Here is a 20,307-nt window from a genome sequence, read left to right as displayed (position 1 = left end):
CAGTTCTCCTCTCCAGCTTGCTGCAAGGGGAAGGGGAGCGGGATGGAAAGGAGAGCAAGCAGCACATGGTTTGGAGTCTTTCAGTGGGACCTCTAAACTGGGGACTACCATTCCTAAACCATGACATGTGGAATGCATTATGGCTGTGATTTTCAAAAGAGGCTAGGAAGCCAGAGGTGTTTGAGGGAAAATATGAACATACTAACAATTTTTTAAGTTTCTTTTGCTTGTTCATACAGGTGCTTATCTTGCACTACAGTAAACACATTGTACTTTTAGTAGATGAATAAATGAGAACAATTATACCCATATAAAATAAAAAGTTGGTGGAGATTGGCTTAGATGAGGAGTCAGAGGGCAAACATCCAAGAACAGCAAATGGGTACAATCCTGTGGAAGATCTGACCTAATGTTTCCTTGTTCCTAAGGTGGAGAAGCTGACTGTCACCACTCCCTTTCATGCTCTCTCTTTTATGATTTTGGTTACGTGTTCTTGATATGGCCTCCGACTGCATAATGAGCCAGTGCATTTGAGTCAGTTGTCAGAAGATTATTGGGTGCAGCTTTGGTTTTGCTGAGTTACCGAGGTGTACTGATCCAGGCAGGTCAGACAGTGTCTGGATGCAGCCCAAAGAAAAGATGTGCATCACTCAGCTGGAAGGGAGGCTGTGGGAATGCAGATGGAGGGAGGGAGGGAAGGATGGCTGCAAAGGGAAGGAAGGGAATGGGAGGGACTCTTTTGATATTAGTGAGGCTGTAAGAAAATGCAACAGTGTGGTGACACAATAGCCATCCTTCTAGATAAAAACTAAGTAAAAGAAATGCTGGCATTTTAAGTTATATTTAGTCTATTATACTACTTGAAAACAGATGTTGAATAAATACATATACAGTAACTTATAGAGCCTTCTAAGAAAATGAAGACTGAACAAGATAAAATAGCCATATATCAAAAATTTTAAGGGAAAGGATTCTTGTGGCTATAATTACATTGTAAAAATTTCAAAATAAATGTTTGTCCAAAAAAGAAGAAAAATAAATGTATAAAAAATGTTAAATCTTTTCCCTCAGATTTACAATGTGGCCTGAGACAGAGCCTTTATGGTCTGATTCTAGAGTACACTTGTCAACAACATATAAAAGTGTAAAAAAATTGATGAAATAAATAAAATAAATAAAAAGTAAATGCAATCTACATTTCACAGAATGGATCAATCAAGAAAAATCTACTCTTCATCAATTTTCTTTACATATTGGTTATGTTCTCCAGCAGGGACTGATAATGGATTTTCCCTAATGTGATCTAATATTACCTTTTATACAAACAAGTATATGTTGAACCATTTTCCAGCAGATATACTGTACTTTTGATTTACATGAGGAACACCAATTAGGTGGGACCAAATATCAAGACCTGAAGAATTTTTCAGTTTACTCAGAATCTCATTACTCAGTAACTTTCTACGGAAAACTACGTAAGATAGTTCTCCATCTTCTTATTTTTACAGATTGAGAATTTAAAGTACAGTAATTTCACGACCACAAGGCGCACTGGACTATAAGGCACACCCCCCAGGAGTTAGTAACTTTCGCAACTTTGTAGATCACATAAGGCGCACTGGACTGTAAGGTGCACTATTTTTTTGCCACGAAGATCCATGCTGTGTGCAACAAAGTAACAAATTAGTAACGGAATCCCCCGCAATGCCTCATGGAGTTTACTGGCATGTGCTCAAATTGGCAACACTTTAACGGATTGGTGTAGCCTTTAAACACAGCCCCAAGCGCCCTCTCCGTGAGCAGGGCCCAGCACTCCCGCCCGCCCATGGCTGGCGAGGCTGGGCTTGCTGCTGCCATGGTTCAGGGCAGCCACGGCTCACACCTCAGGGTTGCTGCAGTTCAGGGTGGCTTGGGACCATCTGCAGTTTGAGGCAGTGCAGCGCTGCCCTCCCCCTCTCTCCCTGTGTGGCTGCCTCTGGTCGGGGGCTGGCCACTCCTGTCCCCCACTCGTGACTGGGCTTACAGCTTGCACTATTTTTTTCTGCAGCGAGGAGCTGAGCCGCGTGCAACAAAGTAACAAATTACTGGTAGTTTGCAAACATTTTTCACAGACTGGCGTAGCCTTTAAACGCAGCCCCAGGTGCCCTCCCCGTGCCGCAGCCGGGGCTGGGGGCAGCTCCCTCCCTCCCCATGCCGTGGCCACCTACTCCCGCCCCCCATCGCGACTTGGCGCTCCCGTGGTACCGCCCCCCCAATGCGGTTCACACTTCCGGGTTTGTGAATTTTTCAACTTTGTACATCAGATAAGGCGCACCGGACTATAAGGTGCACTTCCGGGTTCAGGGAAAAATTTTAGTCAAAAGGGTGAGCGTTATAGTTGTGAAATTACTGTAAAACAAAAGTCTATACAATAGGCTAAACACTTATATCTGGCCACTTAAGTTTAATTTAGGAATCAATCAGTTTTTTCTCAGTAAAGCATGAAAATAGCTAAATAGATTTGGTTTAGTTTGGTTTGGTTTGGTTTGGCTTGGTTTGGTTTGGTTTGGTTTGGTTTGGTTTGGTTTGGTTTGGTTTTCTGTGGTTTTTGGTTTTGTTTATTGGGATTGGTGTTTTCTTGACAGGTTCTGGCAGTTTTATGACTAAGACAACTGGTTAGAACTTATAATAAATTTGATTCTTAACTAAATCACTAGTCTGTTATCTGCTTTCCTGCCTCCCCATCCAACTCCCCCCACCTGGCAATGTTTATACTCATAATCCAACTGGACTACAGCTGCCACACTTGCTTTCTCTGCTCTTTATATTCCCGACAAAACATTTATTCTGGTTTTGAAAAATTCCCTTGGAATGTCCTGGTCTTTAAAAATTCAAAACATCAGTATGTCAGACTCAGCCCGCTCCTCCAGGACTTTTTGGTTCATTTATTTAGACAATCAGATTTAACGTGTATATCTATAGTGGAAGATTTTTTCCTATTAACCTGGGGATTGTAATAGCCTGAAAAAGCATCTCATTTTCCTAATCTGATGCACATATAGCATTCTGCTTCTTCCTAATTAGAGAACATTAACATTTCTTGAGCATTAATTCCTTTTTTTCACTGTTGTTGACATCTTACCATCTGTGTCTGGTTACGAGTTTATCACCATAAGAATTTTATTTTGTCCCCTAGTATTCTTCATTATTGCCTTTACTCTGTAGTTGTGGTTTTCCCTAAGTTCACACATATACTATGTTCAAAGGTATACACTATCTACAAGAGTACCTACAGAAGTTGTCTAACATTGGACCATCAAGTTCAGAGTGTGTGAATGTTGTTATTACAGTAGCTGCTAAGAAAGGTATTGCTTTCACACTGTAGTTTCATACTATTTAATTTAGTTTTACTTGTAGTACCTAGAGCCATTTCATAAACTAGTGAAGTAATTTAGAAATATTTTATATTCCATCTTTAGATCAGATATTTATGTTATACAAATACCAGAATGTGTGCCTAAGTGTCTTGCCAACAGCACTACAAAGATCTCTTTACAGGTTTCACTGTCTTTGAATTCAGAACCTAATTGCAAGTTCAGACTTCATTTCCAAATAATCTCTTCTGAATAGAAACAGTTAAAGCAGTTTAATTTCAGAGATATGCAGTTTTTTGGGGTTTTTTGTGTTTGGGTTTTTTTTTTTTTAATTTGTTCACTTAATTGTATAGGTTATTTGTCTACATTTCAAATCTTAAACAAAATGGGAAAGCATCCAGCCAAAGAGTGTAGATCATCTTTGCTCCCATAGATCAATTTCTGACCTTTCTGCTTGAGGCTGACTCTGTATTCTTATCTTCTGTAACTGAACTCAAATGTTATTTTGTTTTCAATGGCATGACTCCAAGACCTGAGCACACCTCACTTAATTCCTCACAGGACAGCCTTCTCTTCATTATAATTCTAAAGAGATCATTAAAGAACTACGACAAATGGAAGGCAACGCACTTGATGTCAGGGCTAAGTGAAGACCCCATCTACAACCGAGGGGCAGGAAGGCAGGAGCCGGGGGTATTGACTGGACAGTGTTCTCCTGGGGCTGAGCAGGGGCAAAGCCAGTGGCTGGTAACAGGGCAAGGGGCTCAACAAGGGCCACTGGGGGTCCCATCAGTGTGACAAGGTGTCAGGGCTAAAGACAGCACTGAGGACAAGGTACAAAATACAGGAGGGGGTCATCCAGAAGATGTGCCTGATGTCCATCTGGGGGACAGGGCTGCAGGTAAATAATCCTACAGCTCAGCTCAGACAGGTGTTGAGGGCAATGGCCTCAGACAGATTCCTGGGGTAGATGGTTTGAGTAGGGGCTCCAGAGGAGGCTGGTCAAGATTGCTGAGGGATATCAGTGCTAGAGCAGTAGATGAGAAATATGTACATAGCTGTGCTGCAGGGAACTTTTTACAGATGATGACAGCGATGAAGGCAGTAACAAATGGCCAATGTGAGTCTATTTTTGATATAGCCATCAACCTTGGTGGAAGGAACAGAAAATTTCTACTGAAACGTGTTTTTTCCTGTCCACTGACCCCAGAAAAAATTGTAAGCTCCTTTCAGTACTATGGTGCATGAAAACATGATGAAAATATTAGAATTTGTATAATGGTTGCAGTAGGTAAAAATAAATACTTACTTAGGAGATTATTTTCTTTGTCAGGTCTTTCCTGAAAAGAAAGAACTGATATTGGCCATCTCAGCTGCCTTCAAAAGCCTATTTCTAATTATTCTGTTGTTTGATTTAATTTACACATGAAAACAGACATTTCTATTACCTCCTATTTTACAGTTGTCTCTTTCATTATTTCAGTCTGAAATGATCAAATTATGCCAGCAGTATTCATGTATTGCCAGACCACATTTCTCCCAAAATTGCTTGTTTCAGTCCATAGTTGATAAGGAGGTTCAAAGTCACTACAGATTATGCTGAATTTCCTCCCATCATCAGAAAACATATCCCTGCTATCACCACAGATTTAGAACACAGACTGTAAATGGGTTGTGGACTTTACAGATTTAAACCAATAGACTAATGAATCCTCTGCCCCCCAAACTGGTACCACTTTGCAGCCTTAGGACAGGGAGACAGAAGATGCAGTCAGTCACTACTCAGGCACATCTGCAAGGGCAAAGGGAACCCTTCACTATCCTGAGCTCACAAGGTCTTGGAACTGGAACTGTGGGAAATGGTAGGGGGCTGGTGGGAAGATTATGTGGAAGAGGAGGTTGATAGGTGTTACTGTCTATGTGTGTGTGTGTCATCTTGCACAATCTGTCTTGTAAATTTAGGAATGTAACTGATAGTTCACATCATAATTATATTCTAAAATAGAATTAAGATTGACCTAAGTGTGAAATTTTCACAGTGACCTTTTTTTCTTAATTTAATTTAAAATCTTGGTCCTGAATAATTGCTTATATCTGTGTTCTTGTCATTTGCAGGAAGGCTTGTAAACCTTATAATGTATTGGTTTTTCAGTTATATCAGGTATTTTGGTCAAAGATATAAAACTTCTCACCAACTGCCTCCATTTTATTACTAGACAGTCAGACTACTATACTACTATTTTAAGTGAGTACAAATCATATGGGTTTTTAAATATTTTTTTTAAAAAAATGCAGCAGGTGTTAACAAGAGACCTTTCCAGAGAGAACACATTAATACTGCTCCAAGCAAACTAGAATCTAGGGTTTCTGGTAGGGTCTGTCTTCCAGTCTAATATCCTGGATACAAAATATAATCAGATCACTGGCAAGATTGACATGGGAAAAGATAAATTTCTCAATTCAACTGTCACAGAGTGCAATTGCATTCCATATAACACATACCAAGTTCAGGACAGCTAAGAAAACCAGTGTTTGTATTTCAACTCTATGAGAAAGTTGATTTTGGACATGGTAGCTAAGTGCATGAAATCCCTCATTTTTTAACTAGATTAAGCACCAAGGAAAACAGCATATACTGTCTGAGTGAAATAGCAAGTTCTAGAAAACTTTTGAAGCATTTCAGCTTCAGTAGGTTCAAGGGCCTTGGCATGCATAAAGGCATGCTACATAAATTTGATTTATATGGACTTTTTGGTAAGTTATCCCAAACTTTTTTAAAAAGCCTTGTAGCCTTCTCCACAAATGTATTTCTATTCCTTGAAGGAAAGGTCTCCTGACAATTTTATCACTTTCTTCCTATAGACATGCAGAAGGAACAGCTTTTGGGAAAACTGATTGTTTACAGAGTATAAATATTAGAGCCTGGAAAAAGCAGTAACATTTTGCCATGTGAATTTATGAGATAATTAAAAGTCACAAACCTATAAAATAGCTTTTTTGCCACAATAAAATAAAAAGTAGCTCTAAATAAACAAATATAACAGGCTGCTAAAAGAAAAATGCATATAGTTAATTTCTAACGTTTATTTTTCCTTATTTTAAAAATTTTTTAAATTGTTTTAGGTTTTGTTTGTTTTGGTTTTCCTCAGTTGCTCTTTTTTTATTCCTTTGGGGCTCAGTGCTTTTGTGTGCCTGAGTGAATATTTCTTGACTTCAGATGTATATGTAGATGTATATGGGTGTAAGTATGTTGCTATCCAGAAAACTGCACCCTTGTCCATTCCACAGAAGTTGAAAAAGTCAAATGGAGTCTTTCATTTAAGGATGTAGAAGTATGTAGGCTACAATATGTGGGCTTTCTTAATTTTTGTGCTATTTTGTTGAATTTCTTCCATATGTTTACTAGAAGGACATTACTTTTACAAAATATCAATGCACCAATGTAGACCTGTATGAAAATTAATACTCAGAGAGAGGTTAACCACAGAACGTGGTTAAAATTTATCTCTCACACACAAATATAATACCTCTGATCTTTCAAGTTTATCTCATTAGTTCTTCAGAATTGAAAAACATACATTAGTAAATTCGGAATAACCAAAACAAAGAACATTTCTTCTCCAATTGTTTCATCTTTGCAAAGTCCATAGTCCTTTAAGAGAAATCTCATAAAATCCCAAAGGAAATAATTTTTTAAAAATTTCTTTCTTTTAAGGCTATCTGTTATATTTTCTTTCAAGTTCAAGTCCTGATAATTGGCCATATTTAACTTATCACATCTTGAAGTTTCTTTTAAAATTTCTTTGAAAAGTTTGACTCATGAACTGCAAAATAACTGTTTTGCAACTGTATTCTGATTAGATGTATCCTACCACATTTGTAACAGTTTTGGATGAAAGAGGAATAGAATTTTCTTTAATTAAATATTAAGGATTATAAGAAATGGAATAGAAACTCTACAGGCTGTTTTATGATGTTTTTTGTTCATTTTGTACACTGCTTGACTTTAATGCTAATAACTAAATACAGGATTGAAACATAATGGGGCTGCTCATGTGCTGAACAGGGCCAGAAGCAACAGGGTTTGGTTGGCTGTAGCTCCAAGATACTGTCCATAGTATCTTTACAGCTGCTCATTTCAAACAGCGTTTGGTTAATACATTTCCACCCAAGTTTGTTGTGAACACCACTTGCATTTCTGTCTAGCAACAAGAAAGTCTGTCTGTGATGCAGCTGAGAAACATACTTAGGAAAGGTAAATTTTTTTCAGACATGAGAATACTAAAACCTTGGCAAAGTAAATGCTCAACTGAAATATCCTTGTTACCCTTTCCTTCAAACAGGCCTTCAAATGGTGTCTTCTATCCCAAATCAAACTGAGCATAGACAATCTAAAGGCTAAGAGTAAACCACTTTAAAGTCTAGGTATCCTAAAAATGAACATACAACTGTCCCATGTCCATGTACGCTTTTAAAACATGCAAAATCCTTTTTTTTTTCAGAAAAGTAATTTTACATTATTATCATCTGTCAAAGATCTATATTCAGCATGCCATCTAGTGATTATTTCTTAGTCTGTATACCAGCTAAGACACTAACATAAGTGTAAATAGCTCCTTGGAATGCCTAGAAGTACTTACATTAAATAATTGATGAAAGTTGTTGCAGCTGAATTAACTAAAATTTAAAAGGGCAAACTGAAATACAGACTCCAATATTAGTAAGACAGTGAAAAAATTGGCCACAATGTGATGGCAAAACTAAGTACTTTTTTTTTTATGCCTTTCAACCCTTAGAGGAATACATTAAAAAGAGGGGAAGGTTTGAGCCTGATGCATTCAGTATGCACCTAAATGATTTAGAGAAAGATAAAACTGTTGTTCTCATTTCCCTGTCTCCAGGTAACACTGAGGTATTTGGACCAGCCAACAGTATAAAATAAAGGGATCGAAGCTGGAGAGATTTAAATGGAAACAATATATAATGAGTTTACACTTATGTAAGTTCTAAAATAAAGAGAATACACTTAATAATGGTATTTTATACGAGACACAATAGAGAATGAGCCAAAACATTACCAGCACAAAGTATGTATCTCACAGAAAAGCAAAATATAGGGGCATGCCAAGATGACAAAAAAGACATTTTTACTTTCAGCAAAGGAGCCAAAAGTTGAAGTAAATTTTTCACGAGGCCTTAAGGTGACTATGAAAATACTTAATAAACACCTTAAATGGAATATATAAACCGCAGATCAGAATGGCTATCCAAAAACGCCCCCTCATCCCACTTCTAACTTGCTTAAAAGCTCTAGCTGCTTATGTTTCCTGGCAAGAATTCTTTTTAAAAACCTACAGTTGTATTTCTGTACTGTAGTTTCTGTACACACCCAGGATTGGGCCCCCATCTCCGTCTTCCACCTGTGGTTGCTTGTGCTACACAAGCTTGGCAGTTCTGTGCCTCCTTTCACTAAACACCCTCCTGAGACTCTGTACCTAACCTTACACTGCATCCAACTCAGTGCAGAGAGGTCTTGTAAAACCAACCCAATTTGGTGGGTACAGGCCTAGAAAACAGAAAACTTCTTCCTGTTGAAAGAAAGAAGAAAGTACTTTGAGTAATAACCTTTACATTTAAGGAGAATACCTGTAATTACCAGGTTGAGAGCTTTTCTAAGTGCTGAAAAACAAGTGTCACCCTTTCCTGCTTCTGAAGCAGAGAGACCTGTACATCCCATAAGTTGCAGAAGGCTTGAAGAGAAACTGGTGAATGAAATTTCTCTCCTTAGTTAATGATAAGGCTAAAGCTTGGATTGCCTGCCTTAGATTTTGAAGTGTCTCAAAGTCCTTGAAATCCCCAACAGCAATTCACTGGATTTCAAACTTTGACTAAGCCTTCAGGTCCCTAAAGTCAATGGCTGACTTATTGTTTAACCTTTTGTATTAACCTAACTTTAAAGACATAACCAGATTCAAAAGTGCCTTTTCTGCATAAGAAGCTACTAATCTCTATTTATAGCTCTTCTGCACTTCAGATTTAGGCTTATAACCATCTAAATTCTGAAGAAGTGAAACTTTTAGACTTACTGAGGTCTACAGTCAATATGAAAGGCATAATACCGCCTTAAAGGCAGGCCCCATGAGTAGCCAGGAAATGGAAGACCTAGGGCTAAGAGCTGTATGCTTTAGCTGCAGTGGATTTGAATTTAACATATTTGTAGTCCAGGAAATTACAGTAATTTCACGATTACAAACCGCACCTAATTATAAGCCGCATGTCCGGGTGTCGGCAACATTTCGTTTTTTGTCCATATATAAGCCGCACCAGACTATTAGCCGCACTTTCGTTCGCAGCAAGGATCCATGTGCAACTTTCACAAAGTTGTCAATTAGTAGCAGAATCGCAGGATGGCAGGGTTTACTGGCTTGGCTTGGGGCCATGCGAGCTCGGCCCTCTTGGGGCTGCCAATGAGGCTGAGTGAGCCAGCTTGGCGCTGCTGCTTGGCGGGGCTGCTCAGGGCTGGCCGCCGCTGCTGGGCTCACTCTCCCCGCCTGCACTGCCGGCGTCAGGTGGGCTGGCCCTGGCCCGGCACTGTCGGTCCCGCCACCGCAGTGTTCGCTCCACCTGCCCCCCGCTGCCCCCCGGGGCTGCCCCGCCAGGGCCGGGGGGGCTCGGTTCAGCTCAGGGCTGCTGCCAGCTAGCATTTCTGATTGGCAAATTTCAGAATTTTTTATCACATATTAGCCGTTCTGGATTGCAAGTTGCACTTCCGGGTTCGGACCAAAACTTTAGTCAAAATGGTGCGGCTTATAATTGTGAAATTACTGTATATGCGCCACTGGCAAATGAAGATGATTTTCTGTTTACATGGAAGTTCAAGAGTCTAACGTGGACAGAAAAACATGGAAAAGTGACTTGGAAAGGAAGAAAGCCACTTCTTTGTCTCCTGTATGTGGTACACTGAAGCTTCACTTGACTGGTGTTCAATCTTAGTAACTCCAACATTCCTGCTGTTTAGGGCTTCATTTACAGGACTGAAGCAGTTCCCCATTTTCTTCTTTCAATTGGTTCCCAGGATAGGCTGCCAGGTTATGTTAAGACTGATGAGGAGAAGTAGATGGGCATGTCAAGTTTTCAGCTAGGAGTCCCGAGATTTTGATCCTACCTGCCTTCACTGTCTGTCTGTAACTGCCCGATGTTCATACTTAAATAGAGCCTAAAGAGCAGTACTGGAGGGCTTTCACCACTTAATCAAGTGCCGTGACACCTAACGTACACAGGCAAGTTCAGACAGACCTAGTATTGTTCTGCCCAGACTATGAGCTGGTCAGAACTAGAAACTGTTTAGCCATGCTGGTCTGGTGCTGTGCCAAAGCTAACAAACTGTGGGCTTACCAGGTCAGGCATAGTGCCACAGAAAATCCTCTGTGTGGCTTATGGGTCAGAAGAGATTCTTGTAGCCAACCTCAGAGCTGACACAGAGAAACTCAAGTCTGCTTCTTCATGTGTGTAGAGATAGGTTCAGGAACTGAGCTGCTTGCTGAGCCCTTCCTTTTTGGTCTGAACACAAGAATTTTCTGCTACATGACTCCAAAGCAGAGATGGGTGATTCTTTCCAAGATACTGCAGGGGCAAGTTACAGTGCGGCATCCTTCAACTACCTAGGGCCTGGGCTTTGTTCAGCTCTCCCACCGCATTGCTGGGGTCCCAATGATGCCTCTTATGTAGGGGACAGACAAGTTTAGCCAGGAGTCACAGTTGCCTGAGTCAGCCTTTTAAAGTCATTTATGAAACCATGTGTGTTGTGGATTTATAATGCATCTTTGAGTTTGAATACATTACATTATTCTTCTGGATTTTGACTTCATATATATTTTTCCAAAACAATTTATAAATGAATATAAACCACTTCTTACTTAGCTTGGTACTCCACGCTCCTCATTTCATTGTTTCCACATTGACAACTGAAATGAGCTGATGGAGCTTAAACAGCAGACAGGTTTTCACAAAACTAATTTTACATGATGATAGCACCCTGAAATGGTTTGCCAGTTTCATTTATGCTTCAGTGTCAGGGAAGACCAGAAAAGAAAGTACAAGTAACTGCATTCTGGAGGAAAGGTTGTATCACAACCACGCCTTAGATTGGTCTTAAGAATTTGGGAACACTGTAAAAGTTACACTTCTGCATGAAATTCTAGACATCTAAGTTCAATGGCTAAATTATGAAATCAGTTTCTTCAAACTAAGATATGAGCAACATAGAAAAACAAACCCTTTCACGTCATTATCCAGAACAGTGACCAGATACATAGGCTTTAAGCTGTCTTTTGGCAAACCCCAACTCTTCATGAGGTCTAGGAAATTAGGACTCCTGATGTAACTACGTAGGTGAAGAGCCTAGAATTGGAGGCAGTGAGCATTTGAATGGTCGCACTGAATGGCAACTATCAGTGATTAAAAGTGGGTTATACATAAGACCTCTTCCATGCAGAAGACATGAATGGTAGATGACTAAAAAGGAAGAGGACTACTGTTGTTCCAGCAAACTAGAATCCCCATGCTCTAGATCCATCTTGTTAACTTCTTCCAAAATTGCTGTGTGCGAATTAGAAAAAATGTCTGAAAAGAAAATACTCCCCTCAGTGAGCAGGAAATCTGAATAGTGAGTCATGTTACTGAGCATACCTATCAACCAGTTAAATTATGTGATAATGACTGTGCAGTCACTGAAGAGCATTTATGCACCTGCATTTTGAATTTGACACTGATGGGCAAAGCAAAGGGGAATATGTACGTATGAGATTGCTTTATGGCCAATCTTCACTATTTTCTTGATTGACTGATTGGATGACTCACTACTGTGATTTGCCTCTTACCACTTAAAAGATTCTCTGCCATAAGACTGTCACTGGGAAGAAGATTGTTTTTTAGCAAAAGCAGTCATTTACAGCAATCAGGGAAAGAAAAGCAGCCATAGTAAACAGAGCTAGGTGGTATGACCTTAAATATCCTGTTAGTAGTCACAATATCCTGAAACAGGATATCTGCAGCATGATGGAGAGGGTAGGTCCAGGTCTTCCAGATTTTTAATGGCAGTTGCAAGGATATTTCTTTGTCTTTATTTCATGTGATTTTTGTGTTCATCCCAGGTTTAGCTGGAAAAATAAATGCTACCTATAAGAGTCTCTCCATGGGCAAATAATTGCAAATAGATTATCTAACCACAAATAAAATGTTTTAGTTAGAGTCTTTCTTTAATATGAGAAGCTTGCATAACCCTGTAACCACTATGACTGCTATGGTTACCTCTGTGGAGCAGTAAATACAGGGCAGGGACTCATCTCTGACTCAGAATAGTTCACATCCCCACAGTTAAACTCTGCAACTGCCCAGAACAGAAAGCCTTTATTCAAATGGCCTCTCAGGAGTGGGTTTTAGCCCTTACTAATCTCCAAACTGCCTGTGCAAGCACTCATTCACATGACTCAAAACTCTGCCAGGGAGTATCCTAACAGTCTAAAAGTTGCACGTCAATGCCTTACCACATTTTTATAAACAGAGTAGCCACAGCCTGTAAAATAAGGAACATGCTTGAGAGAAAAAGGTAAAATATGCCCTGACATATCCACATATTCCATCTTTTTGGTGAGAGCTCCATTTTAATTTTGTTTAGATGAGGGAGGATATCTGCTGGCAAACAGAAGTGGAGAAGACTCACATGCATATCTTGTAAACCATAATAGTTTGGATTTACACTGATATATTTATCAGCTTAACTTCCATCTCACTACACTTTGAGAGTATAAGAGAATGGGGATAAATTTCTAGCTGAAAATGCATTCACATCTGCATTAAATGAAGGCAGAAATAGTGCTTAGATTATCTAGCTTGAGAAAATAATGGGCCCTGATTTCTCCTTCACTAGCTGTGTTGGGAATCAAGAAGGAAATATCTTCAACTCTTGGCAGCAGATTTAATTCTAGCAGAAGCTAGTTGTTGTGTGGGGATTTTTAATGTGTTAAGATCAGTAAGGATTTGAATCTATCCTCCTGAGGGATAATATTGCTATATGAACAACTTTCATTATCTGCACGAAGTTGCTGGGATGCCACATGTGTTTGTCACTAGGGAATTTTCTAATCAAAACTTCTGTAAACGCTTATGGAATCTCTTATGAATTGTAGAATGCCAAACATCAATGCCAGACATCTCTGTCTTCGAAAGGAGAGTGCAGATCTGGATACCACTGAGATTCATAGAGACCCAGGGCATTCTCCCTTAGCCAGTAGTGAGCAGCCTTTCTGACAGGGTGACACAAGCAACCTGCCAAACCAGACTCTTGAGACCTATATGTTTATGTTCCTACAAGCCACATGCTCTTAAAGTTTTTATGTGGCTGTACTACTTGCTAGATGCTTGCTGCACCAGTTTAAAGATTGCTGCCTCTTGCAGAAAGCTGCTGCTTTTGCTTCCTGTCATTTTGTGCTTCCTGCTCTTATCTTTTCAACACCTTTTGTTGCTTTCAGCTCTCCTTTAATCTTCTTGGTTTGATTGCTTTAATCTTGTTTTAATCCATTTGACAACGGATTTTTCTGTTTGCCTTGCCTTTTCTTATAAAGGTATTTTAACACATGCCTTTCTCTTCTCCTTGTTCTTTTGTATTCTGTTACAAGGTTTCTGTTTCTCTTCTGTTTTTTTACTTTGCCTCTTAGATAGACTCCTAGATAAACAAACAGGATTCTTGTCCCATATTCATTTGCTAGTGTGAGATATTTTTCTGAACTAGAAAAGGCTATCTAAGGACTTCTGAAAACTGTCACCTATAAAGTAATAAAAAGGCAAGGTCATTACTCGCTGTACACGCCATTTACTCAAGAGATGGACTGGATCCTTAAGGGTCCCCTCCATCTTAGATTCTGAGTGACTTATCACAAAATAAAAGTTAAAGACATTTTGCCCCGAACTCTTCTTTTTCTTCCTGCAATGCTCATCAAGATTTCTCTAATTTTGTAAGGTTATGGCAGACTAGAACCTGCAGAAAAATTTACACAGACATGTTTGTGGAAGAATGCAAGTATAATTTTGGTATCACATTAATTAATTTAGTTAAATTATTGCATTATGATATATTTATACACATGAAGTTTTGAAGTCTGCATGGTATGGATACTCAACCTCTAGTACAAAAGACAATATTTTGACAGTATTTATTTTCAGGGAACATTTAATCTATTTTAAACACCCTCACGAGAAGAAAGTCTCAAGAGATGATGACAAGATGGATACATATGCAGTTTGCAAAGACTTGTGGTGGAGTATCAGAACACAAAGAAGGATTAAAAAGAATCTTGTAGGAAAGGTTTAGTTCAACCAATATGCTTCTTTGTGAAAATGATTCAGTACTGTTTTGCACTGTCACTTAAAAACACCTTTAAGACTTGAATAGAATAAGATTCCCTTGTACAGATGGAGACTAGGCATAGAACCTCTGTGTCTCAGAATCAGAAGATTCTGTTGCTATTGTTTCAGCAAAGTCATACTACAGCATGCATATATCCCTCCAAATCTCACAGTCCTGCATGTGGCAAATTACAGGTAAACATAAATTTGTTACTGAAATTTGCCACATCCATGCAGTAAGTAGGCATCAAGTATACTTTCATCAGAGCTCATTACCTCTGAATAAGTTTCCAACTATGACTTAAAATATGGACAGAATGGGTTTGTACCAACTCAAAGTGCAGTCAGGGAAAGCATATATATTAGCTCTGAATGTGTGTGGCACAGGCTTGCACCTGCTCACAGCAGACACTCTGCAGACCTCTGTTCAGGGCTCAAAGTGCTAAAAGTGAATAGAGCTTCCCTAAGAATGTATGGGGATTGCAACAAGGAAAAATCCAGGACTGAAACATACCTGCATGACAAACTAAAGGAAAGGACGCACAGGTGCATTATTTTTTTCAAGGAAAGTGGAGACTGATTATGTCATTCATTCTTTATCATAAATCCTACTTGTATACTGAGAGAAGGTTTTTGGACCATCTTGCAGGCATCTGATTTCTCACACTGAGCTGAGAAAGCTAAAAATAAAAATTACATTCTGTCCTATTATTTTGCCGTATCTATTTAATACACAAAATTTGGTTCTAAAACAATAAAGCTCAGACCACTAGCATGATAGCCCCAGGATTACCTAAACAAGATTTCATAAAATCAGGGAAAATGTGGAATAATTTAAATCAAGTGATAGCAATGACAAGTAAACTCCTAAGTATTCTGAGACCGGCCTGGATGGAAACATTAGAAATATATTAAAAATTTTTCTAGATAAAACACACAAAGAGGACAATGGTAATAATAATACAGAAAAATAGCATAAAAAATGCACTCAGAAAAAGGGAACTTCTTGAAGTTAGAAGGATTGAACCAAACAAGAAATAAAACCATGAATTTTGAAAAATAAAAAGGAGCAGGATGTTTTTTTCACTAATGGACTTAGGACAAGACACAACTTAGGAAAAAATGACCCAATTTCAGATTCAGCACTGTTATTTCCAATGTGATTTGCTCAGATTTTACATAAAGCCATATGGAAGTAAAGAATGAAAAGCAAAACCAAAACCTGCAACTATGCTTATTTAGGATACTTAGAGCTATACTGCCATTGATATCAGGGAAAGTTTTTCTGGGGCTAGAGAGGCAGACAAAGAGGTGGAAAAATAACAAAAAGCAAGAATTTGATCTATTCTGCTTTGGCATTCTGCAGGCTAAAGAGACAGACCCATGCACTCCAGTCCCTCTGCTTTCTTTTTTCTCTATCCTCATAATCTTACTATCCTGACAAGCCCTATGTAAACAGCCTGTTTTAACCCACTTAGTGACAAAAGGTTCTTATTCCTGTTGTCCTGAAATCTATAATTATCTTTTTCAGACAGGATTTCTTTGATGCAGGACATGACTCATATCAGATCTACCTTGAATGTTAGAAGAACTAGGACTGACCCCTGCAGCTCTTCTGATACAATACTGGGCTCAGGCAAGGCAGCAGCACTGGGACATCTCAGAGCCCAAGTATCTTCAGATGGCCCAAGCTGCCAGTGGATGAGTGATATCTAGCACACACCTGACACAAGAAATTATATAGGACTAATTACCAGTTTTAAGCACAATCCTATTTTTACATTTCATCAGGCCTGTGATTTGGATGTTGAGATTTTACAGAAAGACAGCTGCTGCAATAAAATCACCAAACAGTATGTACCAACACAAATACCTATGATGTTACACCTGTTTAACTCATTCTTTCCCATCTTAGTCCCTCCCTTTCTTTTCTTTGGCAAAACAGGGCCTGGTTTCAATCCAATTAATCAAATGTAAGCTTTGATATTTTTGATAAGTCCAAGCTTTAGTTGCCATGGTGAAAGCTCTCCCACTTGACAACTTGGTTCTGGCTTTTTATTAACCTTAGTTGGCAAAGAGTATTTCACTTAATAATCTGCTTTCTTTCTGAAGAACTAGTTCATTAAAACATGGAGGGTTTTTATTAATAAATGGAAACACTGAATTAAGTTTGCCTTCTGATGTAAAACACTGAAGTAAGACGTCAGCTGGCACAAACGAAAATCAAACTAGATTCTTCCTGTCTTAAAAGCTTTTGTAGAATTTTGCTGTTTCCTGAATCATTTGGTATTCCTGATTGATGCAATTGTTTCCAGTGCAGAAGAATTTCAGGAGTTGTTTTTCTGTTGAGACATATTATTGGGAGAAACTCAGAAATTGTTTTCTCTTGGACTGTATAAGTCAATCAAATTTGAGGGAAGTCAAAAGTAAAACAAACCTGTTTGACATGATTATAAGCTGAATTTTATTGTTGCATAGTTGCTTTGCATGATATTGTAAGAGGAAATAATTGAATGATAATAAATAAAGCAGGTGGGATCAGTCAGGAGCACAAGATTCTTGGTTTTATATAGTTTCTAACACAGAAAACTAACATTTCTGTTTTATCTTTGGAAAATCATGTGGTGTTTTTCAACCATATAAACATCTGCACCTATAAATTACAAATTACTTTTTCCAATGTGAGTTGATAGTTTTGCAAAAGCAACACTTTCAAAATTTAGAAATGCTACTTACTCCTTCACTTCAATAAATTTTAAGCTTTGAAGGAAGGTTAAAATAAATAAAATAAATTTCGATATCTGAAAAATAATTTTTCAGTTGCTGAAATTAATCCTGAGAAACAGTGCTCTAATATATGCTCTTGATTTTGTGGGACATTAATCTCTTCTCTCGGTCATCTTTCAGGGTATTTGGGCAGCTGATAAAACTTGTGCAATCAAATTACCCATGGCTAGCAAAACTATTAAGTAATGGATGAGTCTAGGCAAGCCTGTGGTGTGAAGAGCTTGTAAGGTTTCAGGACTGAAAATTTTTGGTCCTAGTAGAAAATTCTTCCGGTCTCTCTGTGGACAGAACTTGGAGGCCTTCATGCACACAGTGGCTCCCATTTCCAGATCTGTTGTCATTTTTTTCAAAATGCTGGGGTATTTTTCTGAAGCAAGCTCTGTCTTTTCAGAGCTGTCTCTCTTGGAAGACTTGTGAGATGTACCTTTGCTACAGAAAGCTCAGCAGTGTCCAGACTGACATGCAAATTGGGCTACTAAAGACCGTTTGTCTAACAGGACAAAGCCTTTTTCTCAAGAAATATCTACCCCCGTGGAAGAATATGATTACTGGTTTTGTAAAAAGAAAGGATTGACAAATTTATCAGGAAAACTTGCCTGTGAGAAGATCCATGCCTGATCAGTTCTGCTTCACTGCCTTAGCAGCTATTGAGCTTCTGCTAAATGCTGTGTTGAGTCTAGAAATGAATCCTAGCAACTTGGCTGGTACTGGTTGTAAAAAGGATTGCAATCAAACTCTGAATTTTGCATAAAAAACAAATCATCACACTGCTTGAAGCTTGGAGCTGTCTTTACTGGCCTGTTGAATAATTAATGATAAAGCCTGAAAGGGCAAGATTGACTCAACAAAGTATATTATCTGAAGCACATTTGGAAAAGGTTTTCTTTACTTTTATCCCAAAAAAGCAAATGAGCTTTTATTGTTCTGATGTTTTTGTTTCCTTTGCCCTTTTTAGCCATTCTTAGATCATAAGTGCATAGCATTTTGCTTTGTTTCGAGAGGTTGCTAAAAAAAATATTGATATTTTGTTGAAGTGTATCGAATTTGCTCCTGAGGCAGACAAGGTTGTTTGGTAATTAGAGCTGTAGGGTTTAAAGGTACAGTTGGCTTCCCAGGGTTTGGGGGCTTGTTTTGATTTGTTTTCCATTTTACAGATTATTATACTATAGCCTGAAAAGAAAACATCGTTACAAGCTCTTTCCAAATTAATGCAGGTCTATTAAAAGCTAAATACATTATCCTTAACTTATGTAATAATTATATTATTACATAAATATAAGATATTTTTATACCCTATATTTAGGTGACATTGAATCTGCTTCTGCTGATTTGTCTATCTCTACCACTGTGAGTCCTTGCAAAGAAGTGATCCTTACATTGGAATCTGGTTGATCAGAGTAAACCAACTTGTTCTTTGAAGGGAAGATGTGTTTTGTCTTTGCCAATGCAGAATGGTGGCTTAAATAAGGCTTATTATAATCATTAATTTACAACTCAAAAACAAGAGAGACTACAAAAATCCCTGCATATATAGTATAAACTGGAAATTTCCAACACAGCATTATCATTGCAGGGGTTATAGGAGATGTGTGAGTAATTCAAGTTGATGAGGTCAGAGGTGAGAGAACTTTTATCAAGCAGTGCAGGTGTGAGAGGTAAGGGACAGAGTGTCTCCAGCATGTAGTAAAAGAAGGATTGCTCCTGCCCAGCTGCAGGTACATGCTGCAAGGAAGCCATGCCCACCCTAAGCACAAGGATTTTTGTCAGTGCCTTAGAAGAAAATACAATGAAATAGTAATACTGAATAAATATTTTGATCGAGACCTTTTCAAACACTATTGTGGCTTATTACTCTCAGTGTTTTCATATAGCTGATGTTTAGCATACTCTAAACCAATTTCCAGCAGAGGATGAGATTGGTTTCAGATGGAGCTATAGTTTTTGCCCAGTTTGTGTTGACAAAGAACATACACCACTTCTGTTTACCTAACGGTGCCTTTTCCTGGTCTTAAAAAAATTGACAGCCAGATGAGGTTAAGGTTTAAGGGGTTTTTGCCTTGGTGTTTTAACAAAGATCCTTATTGGCGCACCACTTTGCCAGAGTGGTATGCACTGCAATGCACACACATGATAGACCATGTATACAATTTATAGACCTTGCACGTTAGCATATCTAACAAGGATGCCCCAATGGAAGGCCTGGATGAATGCTGTGATGTTCCTCCATTTGTTCCTCCAAATCTCTAGTTGACAGGACATGTTCTAGAGAGGAACTTGGTTTCCCAAGATAGTGTAGGGCTTTCCAGCCTCCAACTATGAGGCCTTTAGGATGTTTGGTCTCCTGGCCTAACAAAATACCAGGACTATGCTAAGTTAGCAGACTTAAGGAATTACAAATATGCATGCTAAGAATACTGAGGATACATAAAGCTTATATAAAAGGTATATAAAAGAAGAGCCAAAAAATCATCTTGGCATCACTAGAACAACCAGGAAAACAACAAATTCATCTTAGAATATACTTATACACTTTCCCAGTCAGATTAGATTTTCAAGACTTTTTTTTTAGGCATTTTCCTGGTTTTGTCATTTTTTATGCTTTGTTTTGTCAAGTCAGTATTTTGTTTCTGACAAATTCTCATCTTATACTGGTCAGAGTAGTGATATACCGGGCAAGCAGGACACACAATTGCTGACTCTCTTTAGATGCAGTATATAGGCTGCAATTTTAATTACTTGGAATCCAGTCTAATTGCTGGTTTCT

This window comes from Catharus ustulatus, chromosome 1 (genome assembly GCF_009819885.2).
Source record: "Catharus ustulatus isolate bCatUst1 chromosome 1, bCatUst1.pri.v2, whole genome shotgun sequence".
NCBI classification, from domain to species: Eukaryota; Metazoa; Chordata; class Aves; order Passeriformes; family Turdidae; genus Catharus; species Catharus ustulatus.
This window is presented reverse-complemented; position numbering follows the sequence as displayed.